This window comes from Erinaceus europaeus, chromosome 1, assembly GCF_950295315.1.
Source record: "Erinaceus europaeus chromosome 1, mEriEur2.1, whole genome shotgun sequence".
NCBI lineage: Eukaryota > Metazoa > Chordata > Mammalia > Eulipotyphla > Erinaceidae > Erinaceus > Erinaceus europaeus.
This window is the reverse complement of record NC_080162.1, coordinates 79408293-79420550: the sequence shown is the minus strand read 5'-3', so window position 1 is coordinate 79420550 and position 12258 is coordinate 79408293. Positions and strand designations below refer to the sequence as shown.

The window sequence follows — 12258 nt, the reverse complement described above, 5'->3', positions numbered from 1 at the left end:
GCAGAGGGGAGAGGGTGCTAGAGTCAGGGACAGTTGTGGTGGGAGCGCAGAAACTGAGTTCTGAGGGGCGGGCAGGTAGGACACTTGATTGACAGAAGAGCAGCTGGAGGCCCTCAGATGGAACTGACACATGCAAGAATTTAGCATGACATCCACTAGGGGAGACACAGCCACCACTCACAGAGCACTTGCTGTGTGACAAATTTGGATTAAGCACTTTATCTGGATGAATTCAATTCAACTTTGCAAACCAACTCAGAGGTAGAGGCTGCTGTTTTCCCTACGTTTCGGACGAGGAAACTGAGGTTCAGAGAAGGTGGGGGGGGGAGGACACTAAATCAAAGACTCTGGGCAAGAAAGGACCTTCCAGATCCTCAGTGGAATCACAAATACTCTGCAGACTTTCCTGCCAAGTTGTGGCTCAACTGCTGCTACTTGAGTACTCCCGTGATCAGGCTCTCATCCCCCGCCCCCGCCCCCGCCCCTAACTCAGCCCATCTGCACAGAACTCCTTGCCTAAGTCAGAACCCCTTTCTGGGAGCTTCTCCTATGAGTACCAGACTCAGACTTTGTATTTTATCAACCTAAGAAGGCAGGGCACAAGGTGCCTCAGGGTCTCTGGAATCCCCTTCTGGAGTGCCCTTGCCCATCTCTGCACACACAGTAACTCTGACCATAGCAACAAGAGCTGTCCCCAATCCTCAGCCTACTGTGTGCTAGGCAGGGGGCAGAGACAGCCCAAGATGGCTTCTTCCAACCTTCCCCCATGGCCCCTGGGGAGGTACTAACTTTTTTTTTTTTGCCTCCAAGGTTATTGCTGGGGCTCGATGGCTGCACCACGAATCCACTGCTTCTGGAGGCCATTTTTGCCCCTTTTGTTGCCCCCCCTTTTTTTTTTTAATAGTTGTTGTGGTTATTATCAGTTATTGATGTCATTGTTGTTGGATAGGACAGAAAGAAATGGAGAGAGGAGGGGAGGACACAGAGAGGGAGAGAAAGATAGACACCTGCAGACCTGCTTCACTGCCTGTGAAGCGACTCCCCTGCAGGTGGGGAGCTGGGGCTCAAACTGGGACCCTTATGCCGGTCCTTGTGCTTTGCGGCATGTGCGCTTAATCCACTGTGCTGCCGCCTGACCCCTGGGAGGTACTATCTTTATCCAGTTTTAGGGGAGAGAGCACTGAAGCTCCAAGAGGGGAGGAGACTTGTCCCAGCCATCTGGTGGTGACATGAGGAACCTGGAGACTTCTAAGTTTCATGGAAACTACTGGGGCTCTTCTGGCCCTATCTGGGGGCTCCTCGCTGCCACTGCCCCACCTATGCCAGAGTTCACCTTGACACCAGTCCACAGGGCCCTCAAGCTCATACCACCCTCCTCTAAGGATCAAACAACACTCCTTCCTCTTTAGCATCTGCTAAACCTCCAATCCTGCTTAATCTGCCTGATAATCAACCCTGTTCAGCTCTGCCATTGTCACCAGTCAAATAGAAAAATGTTTCTGACACCCAGATCTGTCCTGCCCCAGGATCCCCTCAGTTCCAGGACCAGATGAGAGCTCCCTAACCAACACACGGATCCTTCCATGCTCTTATTTGAGTTAAACTCTGCAGCCCCACCCACCCCATTCCTTGTGGCCTAAGAGCCTGACAGGAAGCAGGAAGAGCCCAGTTCCTCTACCTGGTTTACCCTCCTGAGGAACCCCTATTAATCCCTTCAGACTCTGCTCCCAGGAACACGACCTACTGCCCTGCCCTCTGATGTGTGGTTGCTAATGCAGAGACCTCTCTCCCTGGCAGAGTCATGAGCTGCTCTGGGCAAGGGCTGCTCAAGCCTGGTGTCACGTGGTAGGAGCTAGTAGCTGTCTAGCTGTGGAGTGTGAGAATAAATGGTTGAGTGGGGTCTGGGGGGGGGGGGCACAGTAAAGTACTAGAGGCAACCCATAAAACATGGCTTATGTATGTCACAGCTTTGATGCCTCAGAAACAAAAAATGCTGCTGTCAAAATAAAGTCACAAAACATTTGATTAATGAGGATTTTGCTGGCTGCCTCCAAGTTAAGTGTGTCAGGGATGAGCTGGGGTGACTGGAGAAAAAGGCTGTGCAAGTACTGGAGAGAGGAAGGCTCACATGAAAGGTGGGAGGACCTCACACGGGGGTGGGGGAAAACCTTGCCATGTCCCAGACTTGCCTCTAACTTGCTTTGCATAATTGTATAGGTAGGCTGGCCTCTCTGAGCCTGGGCTTTATGTTTGTAAAATGCAAACAGCACTTGGAGAATCAGTTGAGGTGAATATGCAACGAAAGGGCTACCTACACATTCTCTGCTTTCAGGTTGATGTGGACTCTGTCCCTCTTCATCCCAGTTCCCATTAGGGAATGCAGATATCCAAGAGCACTTGCTGTGGAGGTTCCTGGCCTAAATATGTAGGCCTCATCTGTCATTTGGGAAAAAGACCTCATTGGCTGGTGGACAAGAAGTGTTCCTGGTGCACCCTGGGCAGGGGAGGATTGTGGACTAGATCCTGGAAGGAGCTTACTAACCAGAGATGGAAAGAACAGCGAATGAACTCCCCATCTTTGGATGTATGCAAGCAGTGGATGGATACCTTAAGAAGGAATTTAAGGCTCTTCCAAGAAACCATGGGATCTGAACTGTACCAAAAGGGGCCTCAACCTGACCCTGGAAAGTCATGCCTTAAGGGGCAGGGATAGATAGCATAATGGTTATGCAAAGAGATTCTCATGCCCAAAGCTCCAAAATCCCAGGTTCAATCCCTTGAAGCACCATAAACCAGAGCTGAGCAGTGCTCTGGTTAAAAAAAAAAAGTTATGCCTTCAGTACTAGCAAGCCTGAGCTTGCCTACACTTCCATCCTCTGATGTCATCCATCCAAATACTCTGTACTACCTTCAGGTCCTTGGAGGGCTGGGTTTGCCACTTTCCACCTGATAGTTGTTCTCCTGCCACATGCTTTGGCAACTCCTTTCTCCTGCTTACCATCATATTCTCGTCTAATTTTACTAAATACTTAGCTTCGTTGTCACCTCCTCCAGGAAGCCTTCTTTGCCCTTAGGCTGGCCCTTATATTCCCCAGCTCCCATTGTGTGTGTGTTGAGACAGAGAGAAAATAGGACCAGTTGGTGGCGAACCTGGTTAAGTGCACCTTACCATGTTTTTGTTGTTGTTGTTGTTGTTGTTTTGCTCTGTCTGTTTTTGCTTTTCTTAGATCACTGCTCAGCTCTGGTTTGGTTTCTGGTGGGGCAGGGGACTGAACCTGGGACTTTGGAGCTTCAGGCATGATAGTCTCTTTGCATAACCATTAAGCTAACTCCCACCATTATGCTATCTCCCTTGTCCTCTTGAAGTTTTGATAACGTGGGCTCTACCTCCAGCTTGTGTGTGTGGGGGGGGAATTCATAGACCTCAATCAGAGTGACTAAGGGGTGGGCACATCCACACGTCATGTTTGAGCTATTCTGGAAAAAGTTTTTTTGTTTATTTATTTTACCAGAGCTCTGGTTTATGGTGGTACAGGGGATTGAACCTGGGGTTTTGGAGCCTCAGGCATGAGAATCTTTTTATATAACCATTATGCTATCTAGCCCCTCTGGAAGAAGTCTTACATATGCCCCCATACAGGCTTTTTTTTTTTTCTTGCCTTCAGGGTTGTTGCTGGGGCTCCATGGAGCTTGCACTAAAATTCCACTGCTCCTGTGGCCATTTTTTTTTTTTTTTTTTGATAGAACAGAGAAATTGAGAGGGGAGGGAAGATAGAGAGGGAGAGGGAGAGAGAAAGATACCTGCAGACTCGTTTCACCGCTTGTGAATGACACGCCCCCGCCCCCCCCCCCCCCCCCCGCAGGTGGGGAGCTGGGAACTCGAACCGGGATCCTTGTGTGGGTCCTTACACTTCATACTGTGTGAGCTTAACCTGGTGCACCCAGCCCCACCATCCCCATACAGGTATTTTATCTCCTGTAAAACAGAGTTCTTTAATAACACAGATGTAGGACCAGTACATAGCTCACCTAGTACAGTATATGCCTTACCATGCATGAGGCTTGGGTTCAAACCCTGACACCATATGGGAGCGCCACAGGCCTGGGGGAAGTTCCACATATGGTGGAACTGTGTAGTGGTAACTCTTCCTCTGTCTCACTATCTAAAATAGAATATTTTAAAGTTAGTTCTGGAAATAGTGCATGTATGAAGCCTCACATACTAAAATAAATAAATAAAAAAGGATCATGGCTGCAAGCTAGAGGAAATAGAATTGAGAAATAGAAAAATCAAGCCCTGGTGACAGTGTCTGAGCCCCTGAGCCCCATTGAATCTAAAGTGAGCTTATACACTTCCTAACAAAGTTGTAGACCCTAGTTACAGATCAGGGCCTAGAGGGACAGGGGACATATACACAGATATTCTTAAGTTAGTATAAACTATCTACCTCAAAATAAAAGTGCTCAGTAGTCTGCTGTGATTAGACTTAGACTTTATAAGCTCAGCAAGCAAGCAGAAAGACCTAAAGACACCATAAAGTATCTAAATATTTACTACTCCTAGACATCCCCCTCCCCTATCTCTACTTCACTTACCCCAATCACTTTATATATGCAATTAACTACACAAAGAAAGAAAGTAAGAGATATCTTCTAATCTCTTCTGACAGCAACAGCATCAACATCACCCCATTGGTAATATTTAGAGGAAATACTGTATACAATTGGCTAAGAGATATAATGGCAAAAGTATATATATATATACCAATTATATATATACCAATATATATATACCAAAGTGTGTGTGTATGTGTGTGTGTGTGTGTGTGTGTGTATACCAATTAAAGGACAACTATTGTCCCCTATGACAACCTCTATTATAATCATCAAACAAATAAAATGCAGTAAAACTTAAGTTTGACTTAGATCCCACTTAAAACCCTAGGTCTATTCCCTCTCCAGCTTGAGGCCAGATCCCATAACTCCCCCAAAAGTTTGGATACAACAAGCGACACTCAATGGTAGAAAGTTTAACCTCGTCAGATAAAGAAAGGAATATAAAAGCTAGCTGGCTCACTTTAACAATCGTCTTTTTGGTCATTATCAGGCTATCCCATCATTTGGGGCTCTAGTCAGGGAATCTATGGATTCCTACATAGATATGATGGGCCTAGTCCTCTAATAGATCCCTCTCTCTACTACCACTGGTAACTTCCATCAGTAATATCACCATAAGCCCTTGTGGGCCTCTCCAGGATCTTGACCTCACTGTTAGAGCAGCAATGGTAGGGACTGCCCCACTCTCTGAAGGAAGGCTGGGTCAACCTACTCTGCCACTCAAGGAAGACTGGTCCTGAAATGAGTGCAGCCTAGAATGTTCCCAGCTATGACCATAGATTGTAAACTCAGATTGACAGTGACTCAAGAGTCACACGGGCTCCTGTGCTAAATATGAATATAATGGGCATATGGGTCCTAGGCCAGATAATGGGGTAAACAGTTAAAGATATTTATATACTTTGCTCATATTTGGGAGCTACTCTCTGGACTAATCCAGCTTTCTACCCCTATTCTTAACTCTGACACTATTTTCCCCAGACAATATTTTAGTCCACCTGCATGTTAGCTATCAGGCTCAGGCAAAATACTAGAGTCATTGACGCCTTGGAACATTTCTAAAATAGAGTTCCTAGCTTCTCACATGAAGACCCCTGATTTCATGTGCTCTACCCCTATCTTTGGGTAGAGATATTAAATAATTTGTCCTGCTTTATATCTTACTGCCTTTTAGTCATTAAGTTGCATATGCTACTATGAGTCTATCCAGCAGATGACCTCACCTATATGTCCTAAAGTCTCATCTCTCCACAGCGCTACCCCACTAGAAAAAAACAGAAACAGACAGGGGTATGTATCAACCTGCCAACATCCCTGTCCAGAAGAAGCAATTATAGAAGGGGCAAGGTAGTAATGCACCAGCTTAAGTGCACATAGTATGAAGTACAAGGATCCACACAAAGGTCCTGGTTCAAGTCTCTGGCTCCCCACCTGCAGGGGGGTTGCTTCACAAGTGGTGAAGCAGGTCAGCTGGTGTCTATTTTTCTCTTTCCCTCTCTATATTCCCCTTCCCTCTTAATTTCTCTCTGTCCTACCCAATAAAAAGTGGAAAAAATGGCTGCCAGAAGCAGTGGATTCACAGTGCTGGCATCGAGCCTCAGTGATAAACCTAAGGCAAAAAAAAAAAAAAAAAAAAAGAGAGAGAGAGAGAAGCAACTACAGAAGCCAGACCTTTCACCTTATACACTCCATGAAGAATTTTGGTCTAGGCAGAGGGTAGGTAGCATAATGGTTATGCAAACAGACTCTCATGCCTGAAGCTCCAAAGTCCTAGGTTCAAAGGCTCAGTTCCCCACCTCCCTCCCCCAACCATAAGCCAGAGCTGAACAGTGCTCTGATTAAAAAAAAAAATTTTGGTATATACTCTCAGAGGGACAAAGAATAAGGAAGCTTCCAATTGAGAGGGTAGGACACAGAACTCTGGTGGTGGGAACTGTATGGAATTGTATCTCTGCCAGCTTACAATTTTGTTAATCATTATTAAATCACTAATAAAAATAAATAGTGAGATTTATCTTGACTTCTGAGTTACCACAAATCAATATATTCCATTTCTTATTTCTGCTTAAACCTTTTTTTTTTTTTAAATCAGAGCCATGCTCAGCTCTGGTGTATGGTGATGCTGGGGACTGAACCAGGAACTTCTGAGCCTCAGGCAGGCAAGTCTGTTGCATAACCACTGCACATCTCCCTGACCTTGTTTAAACCAGTTTGGGCTGAGTGTTCTGTCATTTGCAACTGGAAAACACCTGAATAATATAAACAAAAATAAAACAGCTTTCATTATCACCATGCAGAGAACTCTTGTGAACAGTTTGACGGTAACCCTTCCAGGTGCTTCTCTAGGCAGAAGCATACAAACATTAAAAAATTTTTTTTCCTAACCAAAATGAGATCATACAACACACACCATTTTGTAATCACTCTCCTATTTTTCTCTTTAACAATGCACCACAGACATGTTTCCATGTCAACAAGTCTAGATCTACGGCACTGTCTCTCCAGTTACTGAAAATCCCACTGTCTGGCTGGACTGTAATTTATTGAGCCATCTCTTGCTGATAGATAACTGGGTGGTTTCTAATTTATCACTGTCATCAAGAAAGGCGTGGTGAACTTACTTGTAAAATCTATATTTGCTTTTGCCAGATTATTTATAACTGGGATTCAGTGGTACCAAAAGTTTGACTTTACAAATGTAAGTTTCTCTATCTGAACTTTTAAGATCCTCTCAGTTGTCAGTAAGCTAACATCTATCTATCTGTCTTCCCAGGCAGGTTGAGTGGTTGTTACAAAGTGGCCTGGGAGGTGGATAAAGTGGATAAAGCTTTAGACTCTCAACCATGAGATCCTGCATTCAATCCCTTGCATTAGTCCGATTCTCTCTGTGTGTCATAAATAATAAATCTTTCTCTAAAACAAAAGGCAGGGTCAGGAGATAGCTCACCTAGTAGAGAACATGCCATAAACACAATGCCTTGGGTTTGATCCCTGGCACCATATGGGAGCATATGGATGATGGATGATGCCAAGGGAGCTTCATAGACGGTGGAGTTGTGCAGAGATAACTCTTCCTTTCTCTTCTCTCTGTCTCCCCTCAAAAAAAAAAAAAGAAAAGAAAGAAAGAACGAAAATAAAGAAGAAAATAATTTGTCCTGGGAAGCCACTCACTGGTGGTATCATACACAAAGGGCCTGGGTTCATTCTTCCCCAGCTCTGTAAAAAGAAAAGTGCGTTTTAAGCCAGGACCTTCCATTACAGAGTCTTTGCTGAGACTGCTTAGTGATGTGAGTTGAGCTAGTGGAGAGATAACTATTCCAGCATCTTAGGGCTCAAGGCTGGAGGGACAGTGATGACCTAAGGCTCAGCCAGCAGTATGTGTCCAGTTATGCTGCCCACCTGCTGGGCTTTGTCCCTCAGGTGGGGCTGGCTCTCAATAATGGAGGGGAGAAATGAACCTGGGGACCTGGTCAGCACCAAGGACCCTGGCAGGACATAAGCAGCACACAGTACATGTCACTACTTTTGTGGTGGGGATAATAGCAGCAACCAATGACACTGACTCTAGGTCACAGTGATCAATTAAGTGACTACCCAATTACCTCTCAGCAATTTTGGGGTAGTTTTTGCCCTCTACATAGTTTAATTCATTGCCAAAGTCCTAGGATGCTGTTCTCATCTCTGCTTTAAAGAAGGGAAAACTCAGTTTCAGGGAAGGCCAGTGACTTGCCTAAGATCACACAGCCAAGAAGCTGGAGTTGGAACATGATCCAGATATGTTATGTCGATCCTCCAGGTCTCATCCCAATTCCTGGAGGGGAGTAGTAAGAGAGAACAGTCTCCAGCATAATGATGGAAGTCCTAAAACTTGAGTTCCTTCCCCTAGCCCCCCGAGTCCTAACACTCAGGAAAAACTTATATCCTGCTGTGAATAGCTTTCAGGAACACATGTACTTGTTACAAAAATGCTATCCTGCTATCCATGTTGTTTTATAACCTCTTGTTTCTTTGACTCTTCAACATAATATGAAGTTCTTTCTGCCAGAGGAAATTTTGATCCATGACCCATTTCTAAGAGTTGCAATACTGTTGCCACTGTATGGCTATAGTATATGGACTTCATGATCTTAACTGCCCTACCATCTACAAGCAGCATGGCTGGACCTGCGTCATCCTTCGAGTCCCAGCTCAAATGCTACCTCCTTAGTGAAGTCACCTTGGACTTCTCTATGTCTTGCAGGTCCTCCTATCCTGTTAATATTTATAACATAGCCATGCTAATTTCCTCCACTGCCCGATGGAGTCTCTGCTTATTTGGTTTGTTTGTTTGGGTGATTATGTAATAAATGTCCCTTGATGAGACCATGTGCTCCGTGAGAGGCATAGACTAGCAGGGAAAAACACCCAATAAATGTCCTGGGAGAGCAGGGATGCCTCAGGGCTGTGCCCTATCTGCAGAACAAACATCCCTGTCTCAGGACTCAGAAGAGCCCTCCGCCTTGTCAGCCCCCACTGCTACATCCCCGGCACCCACTCAAGGGTGCATGGTTATGTCTTAGGATTCCACTCCAGCCCTGGGCTGCTTGGAGCCCCCATTCCAGGTGGCTGCTCTGCCCAGGTTTCAGTAGCGAGCAGCGAGTGCTGCACACGAGACACAGGACAGTGGAGGCAAGTGGACATGGCACCTCCACCATACACTGGCTGTGACCTGGGCACCATCATTTCTATTCATTTGTAAAATGGGGCCAAACCCACTGATCCCAGTGTATCTCTTCCCCCCTGGAAGTTAGAGAAGATGCTGATGTGCCTAGCACAAAGTACTGATAGATCCTTGGAAGAACAGCAATCTAGCCTCACATTCAGTTAGCTCGGAGGTTGTCCCTTATCTTCTCATCCTGCCTTGGATGACCTCTTTCTACCATGACTGGTTCCCAAACATGTCCTACCTCTATTTCTTGCATCTCAAGATGTCTCACTGTCCTTCATTATCTCTTAGCTGGCTTAATGTTCTGTGTGGATTTCACACTTCCTGGATAGCTCACGTGTGGTCTACGGTCACAGACACCTGGCTAGCCTCCAAAGCCTTAACAGTGCCAAAGGGACTGACGCATGGGGAAGGGACAAGTGGAGGAATTCCCTGTCCCTTGGGGGACTTTCTTGACCCCCAGTGCTAGAACACTAGACGATGATACCAAGTGGCGTCAGCCTGCGTAGCTCCTCCTCTCTTCTTTCCTATTCTTTGACCACATGATAAGGAGCTTTACCTAAGTCTCACTTTTTTTTTCTGTAAAATGGGTAGAATAGGGGCTGGATGGTGGTGTGCCTAGTTGAGCGCACATGTTACAATGTACAAGGACCCAAGTTCAAAAGGGAAAAGCTTTGTGAGTGGTCAATCAGTGTTGCAGGTGTCTCTCTGTTTCTCTATATTCCCCCTTCTCGATTTGACTGCCTCTATCCAACAAATAAAGAAAATTTAAAATACAATGGGTAGAATAAGCAAATCCATGAAGAGTCAATAAGGTAAAGAGAAACACTTAGCAAAGAGCTGCACATTAAGTGTTCAGTAAATGTTAACTAATTCTTATCACTGATTTCTAGCCTTAATACTAGAAAATAGAGAAAAAGTGCATAAAATGTATTTTGAAATAAATGATCATAAAACAGTTGTGTCACCACTCACTGATCATGGATTAATGAAGAGAACACTGTTCAGGGGGCAGGGCAGTGGCATACCCAGTTATGTGCACATGGTACAAAGCGCAAGGACCCACACAAGGATCTGGGTTCAAGCCCCTGGCTCCCCATCTGCAGAGGGTGCCACTTCACAAGGGCCATGCAGGTCTGCAGATGTCTCTCTTTCTCCCTCTCTATCTCCCCTACGTCTCTCCATTTTTCTGTCTTATCCAATAAAATGGAAAAAATGGTCTCTAGGAGCAGTGGATTCATAGTGCTAGCACTGTGCATAACCCAGGAGGCAAAGAACCCCCCAAAACAAACAAACAAAAAACAAAAAACACTGCTCATCCTTTACTACCCTTCTTGTCTCTCTCCCAATGCTACCCTCTTGCCACACAGACAACCCTATTCCAAACTTTTATGGTACTATTACCATTACTATCATTAAGAGACAAGTTAAAAAAAGTCCATGTGTGGCTATTCTGCCCTGACCCACCCTGATTCCTGGACCCCTGGCTACCTCTGCCCTGTGCATGGAGACTCCCTGCCTGATTTACTAACTTCAGCTCTTGACTGTTCTTTAAATAACCAGCTTGTTAGCAAAATAGCAGCAGTCACACCTCCCTCGCTACCGCTCGGGGCCTCCATCTTTCCACGCAATACTGACGGCTGTTCTCCCAGCTCATGCCAAGGAATCCCTTTCTCCGTCACTGGGCCATGCGTGCTCATGGCTGCCAGCTATACTATGTTCCCAGTGGCTGCAATCCTGCCCCCTAGGGGCTGTGCCTGGCCTGGGGGTTAGAGGTGGTCACAGATGACAGTCGTTTTCAGGGGAGACTGGAACGATGAAGAATGAGCCTGCTCCCCCAGGTCCACACCTCATGAGCCTCCCATAAGATCATCAGGAGTTTAACTGAGATAAGAAAATGAACTGCTTAGTGTAGTGCCAGGCACATAGTAACTGTTCAAGAAATACTCACCACTGTTCAGATTACCCGTTACATGGGTCTTCCCTGAGGAGGACATACTGGCATGTGCATTCCTAGGGCACAACCAGGGCTGCTTTGCAAATGACTCAGTCCCACAGACACAGCTCTTAGGCTGAGATGCCCTTATCACTTCATTTCCTGCAGTGGCTTCTCAGCCAAAAGCAACAGCTGGTGTGCGGTTGCTGTAACAGGCCAGGGGCCAGATCCCAAGAAGCTGGGGAGGGGGCAGCTAATTAGTAAGGCCTTTTTCACGGTTATTAATGATGAGGTTGGCACTGCATGTGTGTGCATGACTTTGCGCTCTCAATAAAGCCCTTCTACATACATCATCTACAGAGAACTACATGGCTTTTTTTCCCTTTTAGTCCTGTGATATTAGCATACTATGCATATTTACGAGTCTTTTCCCTTCTCATGTAACCATCTAATCAGGGTGGCTGGGCAGCTATTGGCAGCAGAGAATTGAGACCAGAGGAATCTGCCATCCTGTTCAAGGCCTGAACTGACCGCAGGCTCCCTGAGGTCAGCAGAGACCAGCAGCTGGCCCAGGGTTCTTTTGTCCTGGAGTCTGTGTGGCAGGGTGTGAGAGTGATTTCCTTCCACCACCAGTTACAGTGTGTCCGTTCTCTCCCAGGCACTGTGCCCATTGCCAGCTGCCCAGTGTAGAATGAAGCAGTTGCTCCTCGCCCTTGGGCTGCTGAGGCCAGTGAAGGCAGACTGGGACACCACTGGCCCTGTGAGTTTCTTGAACTTATCTGAGCCTGTTTCCTCATCTGAGCACTGCACTGGACTTGGGGTTGGTGAGAGGACGAGATGCAGGAGCATGGGGGATTAGGGGTTGTGGCTTGGAGTGGGGGGCATACTGTTAGGACCAGGTAGGCTAGAGGCAGTGTGAGGGGTGAGGAGAGGCATCCCCAGATGGGCAGAAATGCTTCTGGGTCCTGTTACTCATCCCTGTAGGAGTCAGGCAAGGTGG

General features: G+C 46.2%; 1 protein-coding gene across 3 annotated transcripts in view; it reads right to left on the bottom strand.

The window, feature by feature from the left end:
• DLGAP4 (DLG associated protein 4) overlaps positions 1-12258 on the bottom strand; it is a 234834-nt gene that overhangs the window by 157203 nt on the left and 65373 nt on the right. The gene's annotated exons all lie outside the window — the stretch shown is intronic.